Source organism: Podarcis tiliguerta, assembly GCF_965153285.1.
Source record: "Podarcis tiliguerta genome assembly, chromosome: 9".
Lineage (NCBI taxonomy): Eukaryota > Metazoa > Chordata > Lepidosauria > Squamata > Lacertidae > Podarcis > Podarcis tiliguerta.
The window spans coordinates 43,209,597-43,224,863 of record NC_139542.1 but is presented as its reverse complement, the minus strand read 5'-3'; the positions used below and the strand labels follow the sequence as shown (position 1 = coordinate 43,224,863).

Below are 15,267 nucleotides of genomic sequence, written 5' to 3'. Positions count from 1 at the left end.
CATTGTCGTGATGGAACAGTGGAGATCTTCTCTAATAAATAATTTCTCATAAAGACATGTCAACTTTCATTAGCTTACAGAAGCAGTGGGAACCCCACTGAGCACAGCTTCTCAATATGACAGGGTAACAATGACATCTGCTTTCACATTATGGGAAGAGCAAGCAGCACAGAACAGATTTGCATTCTTCCACTGCTAAGCAGTAACTGTACAAAAGGAAAAAAGGAAAAACAGATCCTATGCTTGCTTAGCTGGAATTTCATGTGAATTTACCATGCAGATTAGAAGGAGGGAATGCAAACAAGTTAGAAAAAGGGGAACTAGCTAGTATCATCTCTGAGATTAATGTGGCAAAGCCTTAACCCTAAGATTAACCCTTTATTAACAGGCATAGAATTAGAGGCTGTGTGACTGTGGCACCCCCTGATGCTATCAAGCAATGGTCCCTACATTCTGTGGTCCTGGAAGCAGTGGCGATATCACAGATCCAGAGGTCCAGGGCACCACTCATCAGTACATGCAGGAAGATCCCCAAATGCTGCAGGGCTGGCTTGCAGTAATGCATGTTGGCATCTAAAGAGGAGATTCCTTTGAGAGTCCAGAGTCTAAAATGGGCTAATTCCACCAGACACTGGAAGGCAGGACTAGCTGAAATTCAGTTCTGCCACTAAACGAATTAATGATCTGTTTGATACATTTGTTCTTAATACTGTAAGCTGTAATTACAGCTTCCTGCAGCGAGCTTTAAAAGTGTCAGATGTTATCTCCGTCTCTCAGCGTTCCAAAAGTCAGATTAGCAATAATGAGTCATGTTCAGAAGTGTGCAGGGCTTATATATCAGAAAGAGATATACGGAAGATAGATGGCGTCATTCTGCTGGAGTATATCTTGCTGTATACACCCACATCCAGAGGCGTAGGAATGGGGATGCGGTGGGTGTGGTCTGCCCCGGGTGTCAGGACTGAGGAGGGTGACAAAATGGCAGGCGAGTGGGCGGCACACCTTGTGCCCAGTGACAGCAGTTCTTCTGACCCAGCGGCAGAGAGCAACCCTCCTCAGCCATGGTGAGGCGCTCCTGGCTGCTGCAGCAACTCCGTTGCCTCGGCCCAGTATACCTGAGGGAGCGTCTCCACCCCCATCGTTCTGCCCGGACGCTGAGGACCAGCGCCGAGGGCCTTCTGGCAATTCCCTCACTGCGAGAAGCGAAGTTACAGGGAAGCAGGCAGAGGGCCTTCTCCGTAGTGGCGCCTGCCCTGTGGAACGCCCTCCCACCAGATGTCAAAGAGATAAACAACTACCTGACATTTATAAGACATCTGAAGGCAGCCCTGTTTAGAGAAGTTTTTAATGACTGCTGTTTTAATGTATTTTTCATCTTTGTTGGAAGCCGCCCAGAGTGGCTGGGGAAACCCAGCCAGATGGGCAGGGTACAAATAATAAATTATTGTTATTATTGTATTATCTCTGACCCAGCTGTGGAGAAGAGGAGGAGAGTGAGCAGCTGCTTCCCCGCCCCTGTCCTACCCTGAACTGTGGCGTGTGGGAGGGCACCCTCTGTGCCCCGCCCTCTTGGGAGCGGACCCACCCTGGGCAGCGCAGGCATATGCTCCGCCGCTGCCCAGATCACATGTCCAATTAAACCATAGTTACAGTTTCTTGTGAATGTGCATTGTGTTGGTGCATGCTGCTCAAAACTTCCCACTCCTCCATTGTTCCTACTGCTGCCTCATCACAGACAAAACAAGCTAAGGTCAGGTTTGTTGTGCTGCCCAAAGCTAGCTTGTAATATGCTTCACTGCAAACCATTACCTGTAACCCAGGGTTGGGGGAAACAAACCATGAAGTCACAGCACCTTTGGTCCCCGATGCAGTAGCAGCAAGAGAAAGTAGCCAGGCAGTTTTGAGCAGCGTGTGCCAGCACACTGCTCATTTTGCACTAGACCATTATTTGTTTTAAACTGTGGTTTAATGTGACATGTGAACCAGGCAATTGAATCATATAATGCAAAATATCCTTGAATCTGTTTTTAGTGCTGAAGGAAGTAGCATCTCTTTGTTTCCAAAGAAGGGAGCATGGAGTTTTGATGTCCTTAACCTTCAGCTAAGGGATCTTGCTTAGCAGATTTGCATGTGCTCATGCCTTGTGCATAACTGAAATAATTATACAGTACAAAAAGCATGTGGCTTCACAGCCTCAGGCTTGGAATTATGCCTTTAGTTATATTACCTTAAGATTTTGTTTAGCTGCATCCAAGGCAATAAGTTCTAATTGTTAAAGCAATCAATGAGAAGGCATGCTTGCATAGGAAATATACAAATTTAATCTCGAATCGTTGGTTTATTTCTTTTCATGTTGTTTTAAGTTATTAAAAGAAGCTTAAGGAAGAAAATGACAATGTGATTCCACAAGTTGTCTAGGCACAGTTCTGAAGCACACAATATCTGGAGACCATCAGAAACTTTGGATCTTTCCAGTCAGTTGGGCAAACTTATTTTTTCAACAGAGAACATCAGAAACAGTAATATATTATGAGTTCACCCCAACCTACCTACTTCTGAATCCCACATAAACCAAGTAACAAGGGGAGGAAATGTATCCAAGGTCGTTGTATTAGTGATTCAAGCTAAAATCCAAGCGGAAAGTTTTGTGTGTGTGTTTGTATGGCACACACATTCAAAAACAAAAGAAAGAAACACCTAAGCAAAACAGAAAGCCTTCTCACATGCCATGATCTACAGACATAGAGTGTATCATAAGTTCAGATTCACATATACCTCTTCACAGCAATTAAATTGCACACAGAAGGAATCCACGCAGAAGGGAATAGGATCATGCCTGGTGTCCCTGCTCGTGACCTTTTCATGTTCATCAGCTCTGTCAGCACAATTTTTTCGCACGCAAGCTGTACATGGAATCTGACATCCCTCAGAAAGCAAGGTTCCCAAACCGGAAGAGAGAGCTGATGTGTGTTTGCAACAACGTGTTTGTACAGGAGTACCAGAGAACTTGTGGAGGCCAGGTAGGAAGACAGTGGGTGTGATCCTGCCACCTACATGCATTCATTGGCTATAGTATTTGACTGCAATAAGTCCTACATACATTGCAATGTTTTAAAGCCTTTTCCAATAGAAGAATTTGTCTCTGTGTAGGAATGGGCTATACCATACCCCTAAAAAAACACCCCTGTAATTTTTGGAATGCATTCAATATTTCATCAAATGTAACACGCTCACATTTGGAAAATGGAAATTGTTCTTCTGTAAAGTGGGTGGGTGGGGCTTGAGCCTTTCTGAAAGCCAGACAAGCAACTGACTCGGAAAGTCCTGATCTTTAATCTATAAGGTTGTGATTACTCAGTTGCAAATCATGATCATTATCAGAACAGTGAAGAAAGAATTGGCCCCATCTAGGAGTATTGTAAAAAGAAAGCTGGGCATGAAACCCTGCATTTCAATAGCCTGATCTAAACAATTCATATGCATCTATTTGAATTGTCTGCTTTTCATCGAGCTCTGTATGCAAATTGATTCAGAAGTCCTCTTTTACATTTTTCTCTCTCTTTCTGTTATCAACCCTGTTTAGTGCATTTGTGTGGGCTCCCAGGATTTGACCGATGTGATCAAATTGCACTGTGATCAAGAGAGGCCATCTAAAGAGTCGGCAGTCCTGCACAATCAACACACAGCACCACAATACCTGTTTGCTTGAGTTTCACTACTGACTGCAACATGCCATATATCAGGGGTGGATAGGCTTGCGGGATCTACTTTGTTGCTGTTCTTTAATCAGAATCTCAAGAATTTCTGATGGAGCCTGGTAAAAGCAAGTGCTCTTAGCATTGAATAATTATGAGCCCAGGGGCTTGTTTTGAGTACCAGAACTTCATGGAGCTCATCATCATACAATGCAAAAACCCACTCCTGGTTTTAATCTCAGTTGTATAATTTAGACTGCCTGGAGTATGTGCTTTTTTTTCCTTTTTCTTTTCATGCTGCACTTTAACAACAGGCAGAAATCCTTAACAATCTACTGCAGATCCCTCAGAGATCTGGCCATGGATCCTGCCCTCAGAACTTTGTATACATATTATTATTATGAATCTCAATGAATTCAGCCAGCATGCTGACAATATCTTCTAGATAGCTGCGTTATAAGAACCCTGGGATCCGTTCTTCTTTTATTCTATCTCTGCTATAATTACATGACTCAGTAGCTTTTATAGTTTGTCTATTTTACAGTAAGGTGTAATCAATGGTCTGGCACAAACACCGAAATAAAGGGTCACCATTTATTTTCCATATTAGGAACTTCATTTTCATTGTTCCAGTAAGTAACTATACAAGTGTCAGAATTCAATAGCTTCATGATACTGTAGACGGAATAATGATGAGCCCTGCAAGAAGCAATTTTGTGATATTTGCCTGTCTATTCATTTGAACTGCTAGATGACAAAGGGAGGGGGTGCTTGTGGAGAATTTGTGGGTAATGACGGAGTGGGTGGAGGAAACTAGTGTGCAGAGGGAAATTTATAGTTTGTTGGTTAATTTCTCCTTGTCGTAGTAAAACTGGGTTTTAATATGCATTCCTGTCAAGTACATTGGATAATGTCTTAGGCTGACAATTTATGCCATACATTAGCTCAGCCCTACCATGACTAATCATGATTAATTTGTCTTTAAGTCAGTGGAATGATCGTGGACTATCCATCATGTTCTTATTGTCTGGCAGATTTGTCCATAATTATCCTACAGACATGATCATCTTCATGGATGACTCACTGATGAGCTGTGAAAGTTATGTGCTGGCTGGAGGATCCTACAAAGTGAGATTGAGGAGGGTTAGGAGGAGGGCTGGTAGGACAGATTATACCTTGTTCCACAGACTGCCAAGTATCTAAAGATAGGTAACCAACATGGTGCCCTCCAGTTGTTGGATCACTACAGTCGTAACTTGGTTTTCGAACAGAATGCGTTCCGGAAGTCTGTTCGACTTCCAAAACATTCGGAAACCAAGGCGCGACTTCCGATTAGCTGCAGCCAATTGGAAGTTGTGGAAGCCACGCCAGACGTTCGGCTTCCAAGGCAAAATTTGCAAACCGGAACACCTACTTCCTGGTTTGTGGTGTTCGAGTTCCAAGTTGTTCATGAACTAAGCTGTTTGAAAACCAAGGTACGACTATACTCCCATTCTTAGAAGACAATGGGGGAATTCCCTCCATAACAGCGATGACAAGAGAATGGTGAAGCGGTGGGACAGTATTTTTCCTTTTAAAAGGGAATTGCATTTGGAAGCAGCAAGCACAAAAGTGAAAGTAGATCTAGAAAGTGGAAGCAGAAGCTTGAAAGTGAAAGTAGAAAACTTGAAAGTGGAAGTAGCAAGCTCTGTCGCTGTTGCTTGAGGTGCAAAAGCCTTTCCCATTCACACAGTTCTCCTTCAGACATGAATAATCAGTATCAGAAAGTTGGCAGGTTGCTTTTACAGCCTGTGAAATATTTCAAAGGAACAATATCATTCAGCCCATCCATGAAGTGCTATTTGAAGTGCAGCCACAGTGAAAGGGAGAGGGCTTCCTTCATTGGTACAGTTTAAGGACTTTGGCATACTGACATTGCACTTCAGATGCTGGCATATGACTCTTGTAGTATTTAAATCAAGAACTGACATAGATCTGTCGGTTTAAATTATGTTGAGCTGGCTTATTATGTCCAGAACTATTATAGTAATGATTTCTCACTGAAATTATATTCAGACTCATTCAGTTCTTCTGTCTATAAATCATTTTCAAAATAACCCTGGACTGTAACTGTGGTTCATTCGCAGCCAAAAGTGATGTCACCTGGGCTGAATAGGTTTGGTACAGGAGTACTGAAGTCAGAATCTGTGAAATGCTTATGTTTTGGGTCCTAGTGAGACAATCATTGGCAAGTAATATTGCTGCTGAATTTTTTCTTGTTCACAGTGTGTGTGTCTAAATATTAGGACTGTGCAGCAGATCTGGTTGAATGCAGTATCCTGAACAGTATTTGCTGAATATAGAATCCAGAACGGATACAGGCAGATTTGGATCAACATGGGAATCAGCCAGGTTGAGGCAGCCCAAGAATGCCCAGGACTGGATTCTATCCACCCAAAGTGATCTGGGGATGTCAGGTAGGGGGGCAATATGGCAGTGAGGAGAGCAGGGAAAAGGAAATGTGCAGCCAGTCTGCTTGCATCTCCTTCTTCCTCCCACCTGACCATGTTTAATCTGGGTTTAAACCCTAATGAAAGATTGTACAAGCTCCCCCGCCCCCCATGGCAAATCAGTTTGGGGCCCAGATCTGAGTGGAGTCAGTCCCAGGTCAGACCAGGGCCACTCCATATTAAGCCCATGCTAAATATCACTTGGTTGGACAGTGTTCTCGAAGCTACAAACATGAACCTGACCAAACTGCGGGTGGCAGTGGAAGACAGGAGTGCCTGGCGTGCTCTGGTCCATGGGGTCACGAAGAGTCGGACACAACTGAACGACTAAACAACAACAAAATATCACTGGAAGAAAATCCCCATCTTTTTGATGTTCTAGGATTATGGTTGTTAGCCTTTGCCCCTCAAATTCAGTCTTCTACATCAGTACATAATGTGATCATGTATAAGGAGCCTATTCAAAGGGACAGCAGTGACCTGGAATTACGTCTCCAGTGTGAGCAGAAAGGCAGTTCTACTCACTTAACGTTTCCCCAAATCTCAGTTCTGACCAACCTCCTCCTTCAGATATGTTCCTCACTGCACTGCATCCCATAGCATTTTGGATAGTGTCCCAACCCTCAGGGGTGGCTGTTCGGGGGCTGCAGTGAGCAGGAGATGAGGGAAATCCCCATTGGGTGAGTGGAGTTGTGTTCACACTCTATTGGAGCCAAGCCTTGCTATTGTTGTTGTTGTTGTTGTCATCGTCGTTATTATTCATTAAATATCTATACTACCCTTCATCCAAAGATCACAGGGTGCTTAACAATAAAACAAGAAAAACACAAGAAAACATGCCATAATAACAAACAAAAACAATACCTTATCTCCCAGCGGTTCTCAGTCTGTGGGTCCCCAGATGTTGTTGGACTACAACTCCCATCATCCCTGAGCTCTGGCCTTGCTAACTAGGGATGATGGGAGTTGTAGTCCAACAACATCTGGGGACCCACCAGTTGAGAACCACAAAGGCCATAGATTGTTCAATTAGCCAAAGGCCTGGGAGAAGAGGAAGGTTTTGCCTGTCAGCTAAAGAGATGTAACAAAGGCTTCCAGGCAAGCCTCCCTAGGGAGAGCATTCCACAAGTGGGGAGCCCTTTTTGCAGAAAAGGCCCGTTCTTGTGTTGCCACCCTCCAGACCTCTCTTGGAGGGGGCGCACAAAGAAGAGCCTCAGATGATGATTATAGGGTCTGGGTTGGTTCATAAGGGGCGAAGCAGTCCTTGAGGTATGGTGGTCCTGAGCTGTTTAAGGCTTTATAGGTCAAAACCAGCACTTTGAATTGGGCCAGGAATTGGGCCAGTGTAGTCAGGTCAGGACTGGCATTATGTGCTCAAACTGACTTGCCCTGGTGAGCAACCTGGCTGCTGAATTCTGCACCAGCCGAAGTTTCTGAATCATTTTCAGAGACAGCTTCACATATAATGTTTCACAGTAATATAACCTAGAGGTTACCAGAGCTCAGACAACAGAAGTTAGGCTTTCCCTGTCCAGGCAGTTTCCTCCACAAGTACCTGAATCTGGTCCATGACCACCTGCTCAAGAAGCTTGCCTAAGAAGGAGAGATAGGCAACTGGCCAGTAATTACTGAGATTTTCCAAATGCAGAGAGAGTTTTATAAGGAGTGGTTTTACCTTTGCCTTCTTCAAGCAGGCAGGGACCACTGGACCACCCCATCTTGCAAGAAGGCATTAATCACTTTCCTGGCCCAGCCAGTTGTCCCCTCCCTGCTAGTTTTTATAAGCCAAAAAGAGCAAGTGGTCGCTTTCCCCGACCCAAGAAACTTGTCCACATCCTCAAGCCTTACTAACTGAAACTTATCCAGTAAAACAGGACTAGATAGTGCTCTGAACACCTCTCAGAATTCATTTAAGGATTTAAGGTCTCAGTGGATGCAAGTGATTTTATTCTCAAAACATTTTGCAAACAAGTCACAGAGAACTACTGTTAGTTTTGCGTGTTGAGTCCCAAAGCCACCCACCCCAAAAAATTCACACATCACACGTCAATTTTTGTTTAGGTTTTTGGCATGATTTTGGCCACAACTTTATTCAAAATACAAAAAATGTGAGTGGTTGCGTAGGCATTGGTTATGACTATCTGTCCTTGCCCAGGGACAGAACTGACTTCCGTACTCCAACGGAAGCCAGTGTGGGAAACAAGTATTGGGTGAGGAAATGAAGCTGGGCCACAGTCCCTCACTCCTCACCCTCATGTTCCTGTGGGGCTTGCACGGCCCAACATCCGCTGCCAGGGACAAGACGAAAAGAATGGCAAGCCCCTGGATTCCTTTAACGGAATTCCCATTCCGCACCACCATTGGAGGGGTAGGCACTTACCCCTCCATCACCAATTTAACCAATGCCTAACGGCCAACCTTACAAGTTGTGACGATTTGCTACCCGGTAGGCGAAAACCAAATGGCACCAGCCAATCAGCCAGATGGCAAAATTCCTACCGAGCCCCTGCTCCAAGGCAGACGACTCCATGACAGGTAATAGCAAGGTCAAATGAACAAAAAAAAACCCCTAATTAAAGGGAGGGTGGGCGGGTGATCCGGTGCAAAACAGCCAAGAGGACGCCCAGTGTTGGGCGACCTGTATATAAAAACTCTGGCTCCTCCTCCAAAAATGGCAACAACCAAAAATCCCCAGCGACCATTAACCATTTAATGGCTTAGGTTAAACCAAAGTCTGTCCAGCAAAAAACAGGGTGGCTTGTTTTCCCCAACCGCAACACGTGCTCTCTGTTAGGGAGAACACGCTTTGTCACCACTTTGGGGCCAAACTGTAAAAGGCCCCGTAAAGCAGGTGTAATGTTTTTTCTCATAATAGAGTGCTTGATGGAACTATTTTTAAAAGAATCCCAGTAAAGGATGGTTCTTACTTAAAGAAAAACTCTTTACTTGGATGCATTGAACAGACCAGGAACCAAAATGATTAAAGATAGGATAACTTGTTGTGACAAACTGAGCACGCTCTCTCTGTGTATGTATTTAATAGTATATATAAAAATATCAGCTCAAAATATGTTTGTAAATGTGTTGATTCTCTAACCTTTAAAATGAAGGGAGTGTAGAAACAAGCTGCAGAACTGGCTTCATTCATTTTTTCCTTGCACTCTATTATGTATGCCCAGATAAATATAGGATTTCAGCACTCAAGCTGCTCTAGAAGAGCAGTCGCCTCTTTTTTGTACATATGTGCAGTTCTTTTCCTGCAAGATTGAGCTCAGGGAAAATGAATGCTGAGTGTTTGCAGCAGAGATTGGCTGTGCAAAGTGCTAATTGGCTAATGTTACTATGGTGATGTCATTAGCCCAATTCCCCTACCCTGGTCTTCCTGGGACACTTTTTCTTTTGCAGTTTTAAAAACAGATTACTGAATTAGCAGTCAATTAATGAGGCAGTACATCTACAAACTGCATTGTGGGGGGGGGGGGACTGCACCACCAAAATTCTGCATCTTATGTTCATACTCTCTGCCAAATAATTCATAATCTGCTATGAATTTTCAATCCAACTAAATGTCACATAAATCTGACATGCTTTCATAAATATTGATCAACCATGTAATTATTATTTTTTAAAGAAAGAATAACAATCATTGCACAAATTACATTATGCTCACTGGTTTTATTCACAATGTGTGTTTTTTTTTAAAAAATGTTGAATTTGAAAAAGATAAATACAGAGTACTTTAAACCTGTTTTTTTTTTAAAAAAAACTTCATGTTCCTCCTCATCATAATTCTGCAGAACAAAACGTAACCACTATGTCAACATGCAATTTGTCAGATGAGCTACATGTGCGTACAGATTTCACCATGTACACAAAACAGCGTAAGCCCTAGGAAGGCCATATCAGGCCCATTAGGAATAACAAGTACAGCCTATAAAATCCGGCTACATTTTACTAAGACACTTTGAGTGGGGGAGCTGACCTGCTAATGGTTCCTTTGACACGCTCTCCCACTTGCATTCATTACCTCTCGATTCACAGTGTAGACATTAAGACAAAAATTAAATAACCCTTTTCAGCTACAGGGCCAGATCCAAAACTGCTGTTTTTGACAGGCGGGTGGGGTGACTCACCTGCTAATCACCACCCAATCACCTGTCATATGACTTGAAAAGGCAGCAGCAAAAGGCTGTTTATTACTTTGGTGTGCATTTTTGTGGTTTTTATATTGCAAACCGCCCTGTGATTCTCAGATGAAGGGCAGTATTTAAATAAATAAATAAATGTAATAATTCTGGGTATACATGATCTGCTTCCAAATGAGTGTTCATCAGGGGATGGGTGCCCCTCAAACATGCTTTATTTTCAGCATCTGCACAATGTTGTCAGCACTGTATATTTTCCCCATTTAATCCAGACTTTGCTTGCATGCATATAAAAAAAACCCATATGAGTGTTCAGTGTAACATATGAATGACTCTTAAGTAAAAAGGGGGGGGGAGAACTTGCTGCAAACAACCCATTTGTGATCAAAGAACAACCATTTTTTATAATATTCAGCCCTAGTTTTCAATTACTCATGTATAGAATTATCATTGAGACTAGAGGGGCACGCTTTTACTGGCTCCCTCTATTGAAGGACATGGCAGTGGAATAGCGTGTTCTCCTTCATGGAGAGCACGTGTTGCGGTGGGGGCCTTCAGGACACTCCAAAGTTGGAAGGCGGGCTAATTGATTGTTGGCCACTGATGCGATTGGGGCTTCCCTTGTTGTTGGGAAGAAGTTAATGTTGCCATTTATTGATTGACAGCCAGAAATACTAAAACTCCTTGCACGAGGCTAGGGCTTCCTCTTTTCGCCAGTGCATCGGATTGATCACAGCGAAGGGAGACGGTTGTATTTTTCTACTAATTACCTTGTGTCTTTGGCCTGCTTTAATTGCGTTAGCTTCTATTTAATTGTTATTTTAGTCCTATTATATTTTCTTTTTTCTGTGTAATATTTTCTTATACTTTTACTCAGCTTTCCCCCCCCCCCCTTTTGGTCTTTAATTCCCCCCTACTCCCCCCTCCCCCTCCTTTAGCTTACCTTAACGTTGGGTCTTCTAATTTGGTGGCAGGCCTCTCCAAGGCCTGTTTTCTTTAATTTATTGCCCCGGCTGCCCCTTTTCTGCCAGTCCCGGGTGAAGGGTGGGCCTGGCTGAGGCCTTTGCCAGGCCCTTATGAGGCCTTGCCGTGAGGCCCCCCGTCCTATTATTTAAAGGGCCGTTTCGGCCTTGTTAGCCTGGCAGGCCTTCCCTGTGAAGCAGGGAGGCCTGGTGTCTGCCAGGGCTGCAGGGAGGCAGGCGCGGCCTAATTGGGGCCTGGGAGCAGGCCCCGTTGTGATTGCCACTTTCCCTGCTTCTTTTTGGCGGGAGCGCCATTTTTGAGGCCTAATTTGCTCTCATAGTTTACTGCAGCGCTTGTTTACTGCAGCGCTTGTTTTTATTGCATTATTTTAGGCTGACAATGGCCGCTCTGAGCATTGCAGCCTGTGTAATTTAATTGTAAAGAAAATGTTTTAGAGACGAGCCATTGTGGCTTAGTGGGTAGAGTGCAGGACTAGGTCCTGGGAGACAGGGTTCATATCCCTCACTTAGCCATTGTTATAACAAAACAAATCAAAATAAATTTAGGTTTCTTGAGGGGATGCTTCCCTCTAAAAGGGCAAGCAGGGGTACCTGGACAGGCAGTGGGCTGCCTCAAATCTGTTATCTCATTGGAAACATTTTATGTCTGGCCTAGCAGGTGATCCTAGGGCTTTGCTCAAGAATTCGATGGCCTCTGGCAGCAATTTCCGACCTGAATAGCGTCCCCATGTGGTGCACAAAGCATTGGTTTCACTGGTTCCTCACATTATTTAGTTTTTTGCAGACTATGGCAGGGCCTTTGAAGATGCCTCCAGAGCTTGCCTCTCTGCAGAGGATGTTTTGCTGATGCCCCAGTTGCCTTCTTCTGGAAGAAAGCGTCTTCAGAGGCGGCGATCCAGGAGGGGAGGGCAAAGAAGAGCAGAGATGATACTTACACTTCCTCATAGGTGTTTCATCCCTGGGCTCTTATGACGATTCAGACGTCACCTTGGACCTCTATGGGGTCAGGGTGAGGCTCTCCCGGGTCTTTAAGGATCATCCTGGTTAGCTCAGCAGGTCAGCACGTGGTGCCAGTATTGCCTAGGTTGCAGGATTGGTCCCTGTATGGGACAGCTGCATGCTCCCCCATCGTTCTAACTGGACGGAAGCCGGGTTGCAGGGGGCCGGGCAGAGGGCCTTCTCGGTGGTGGCACCTGTCCTGTGGAGAGCCCTCCCACCAGATGTCAACTACCAGTCTTTTAAAAGACATCGGAAGGCAGCCCTATTTAGGGAAGCTTTTAATGTCTGATGCATTACTGTATTTTAATATTTTGTTGGAAGCCACCCAGGGGAAGCCCAGCTAGATGGGCGGGGCATATTATATTTATTTAATTATTTATCATTATTATTATTATTATTATTATTATTAGGGAGTGGACTAGAAGATTGTTGGTGTCCCTTCCAACTCTATGATTCTATAAGTAGCAATTCACTATGATGGGAATGTTAGACACAGGACTGCCATCATCCCCACAGCTTGCTGGGATCGCAGGGACGGGGACGTGTGGACCACTTACGCAGCTCCACATTTCAAATGGAAATTCCCTGAGCAGTAGAACCTGAAACTGGTGTGCAGGAAGCTGGCCCGGCGGCAACTTTGTTGTTTAGGGGTTCTGGACAGTGGCAGCCCTGTAAATTCACACATCTTAGGTGGCAGCACAAGACGCCCCCTGCCCAAGCGGGGGCTGGGAGCTGGCAAGCAATAGCTCCTCATCTTTGGCCCATATTCCCATAAAATTATCTCCCTCGAAAGCCTGGCTAAAAGGTTATCTAGAGGGGTCAGCGACTTGTGCTTGTGGAAAGGGTTTTCTCAAGGTTCAGGATTCCTCTGGCTTTTCAGCCAGTGGCTCGGAATACAGCAAATCAAAAGTCAGTTAGAGAGCCACCTGAGGTAGCCAGAAAGAAGGTCAGGTAGCAGCTTGCATTGGGACATAAGTGGGACCCCTAAGAAAGCCCCATATAATTCCGTCTGATCCTTATTTATCGCATCCCTAAGGCACCTCAGTGAATGACGCTATCCTTAAGGAATTGTTCCGCGAAGTTCACGTCTTTGGAGCAGGCGGTTGAGCTTACCACAAAATTGGAAGAGGTGCCTTGTTGGCAATATGCTATATTGAATCGGCTGTTAGGCTGCTGCTGGTTCTCCCGCGAGATTTTAAGTGGTTGGGCTTTAAATTGGACGGGGCTCCTTAAATTGATAAGGCGATGCCGATGGGTTGCGCAATAGACTGTGCAGCACTCGAGTCCTTTAGCGCCTTTCTGGATTGAACAGTGCGAGTCTATACTCATTTAACTGGGGGTACCAATTTTTGGATTATTTTACTGGCTGGTTCATGTGACACCAGCCTCTATGTAGGCTTGCTAGACATCCTTTATTCCCTCTGAGGAGCTGAGTGTTTCATAGGCAGTGGATGGGACCCCCTCTTAATATTTGGGGGTTAGCTGGATACCGTTACTCAAACATCTGCTTGCCTGTGGGGAAGCTGTTTGCCTTCAAGGAAGTTATTTTGTTATACTTCTTCTGAAGCAAGTGTTGCTTTGTCAAATCCTTTCATTTGCTAGGTCAGTTAAATTAATTTTGCATGCAGATTGGTTGCCCCAGGCCACCCCTTCCGTTCCCACTTGGCCAGGCTGCCTGTGGCCCGAGGTCCTCTTACCTTCGTGTACGCTTACCAAGTGAGGGGGAAGGCAGATCTCATGCGGTGGTTGCAGTTCCTAAATGGATGCAATAGTAGTTCACCATGGCAGGATACCTTGAACCTGCACAGTGATTTTCAGGTTCATGCTGATGCTGCTGGATCTTTGGCCTTTGGTTTTTATTTCAGGGGCTGTTGGTGTGCAAAGCCATGGCCTCAAGCCTGGTGTGGTGAGGCTGTCATGTGACCTAACTTTGCTTGAGTTTTCCCCATTGTAGTAGCAGTTCACATCTGGACCGAGGAGTTCAGTGACCGTTGGATCTGCTTTTGGTCTGATAACCAGGCAGTGGTGAGCATCTTGGCGGAACAGTCCTCGCGCTCCAGCAGAGTCTCCGCCCCTCCGCTCACGCTTTTGAGCTGCACTGCTTAAGGTTTAATATCGTGCTTGCTGCTCACCTGATTATGGGATCCTCTAATGATATTGCTGACACTCTAACCCATTTTCAGATGGAGTGCTTCAGATCCTGGGCTCCAGACCCTCAGCTATTGCCAGACTTTTCCGGACCACCTGTTGCACTTTGACAACAATTAGTAATTACAGGGACTAGCAGTTTCCATTCCCCTTCTGCTTTTAGCTCTTATGAGAAGGCCTGGATGGATTTCTTAGGGTTTAGTTGACAGCCCTTGGCCATTCAGAGGAACTTGCCCCCATCCGCTGAGCAGATCCTGCAGTATTTGGTCCACCTGCTGCAGATTGAATGTGCTGTTAAAACTATCAGTATTCAGTCCGCTGCAATGTCTGTTATAGTAAAGCTTTAATTTGCAGAGACCCTTGTATAAAGTCTGTCGTGCGCAGGGCCTTGGAAGGTCGGAATAGGCTCCAACCTCATACGACAGTGGGCAGGAAGTCGGTCAGTTTTTACCTATGCAGTATCTGCAACAAGTTATAACTTGTCTGCTGGTTAAAGATCAAGGCGAGACTTCTTTCAGTATTCCATTGCAATTTTGGTGCACTGAGGGTTGGGGAAATTGTGTTGGAGCCAGCACGGGGCTGAGAGTCTGGAGGCTTATTGCTTCAGGACTTTTCCTTATCTGCTTTGGAGCTGGTCATTAGAGTTGGGAACTCTAAAACAGACCTAGTGGGCAGGAGTGCCGTCATCAGGCTTCCCCTCACAGGTGAGGAGGGCCTTTTGCCCAGTTATGGATACCAGAAATATTTGGCTTTTCGTTCCCTTGGGGGCTGGCCTGCTCCTAGTCCATGAAAATGGGTTCCCATTAGC

The 15,267-nt window shown here is 44.8% G+C and overlaps 1 long non-coding RNA gene across 1 annotated transcript; it reads left to right on the top strand.

Annotated features, from left to right (window-relative positions):
• Positions 1-11,392: 11,392 nt before the first annotated feature.
• LOC310657487 lies at positions 11,393-11,852 on the top strand. Its single transcript, XR_014501801.1, has 2 exons — positions 11,393-11,461; positions 11,493-11,852. It is a non-coding gene; the product is annotated as an uncharacterized lncRNA (long non-coding RNA).
• Positions 11,853-15,267: the final 3,415 nt, after the last annotated feature.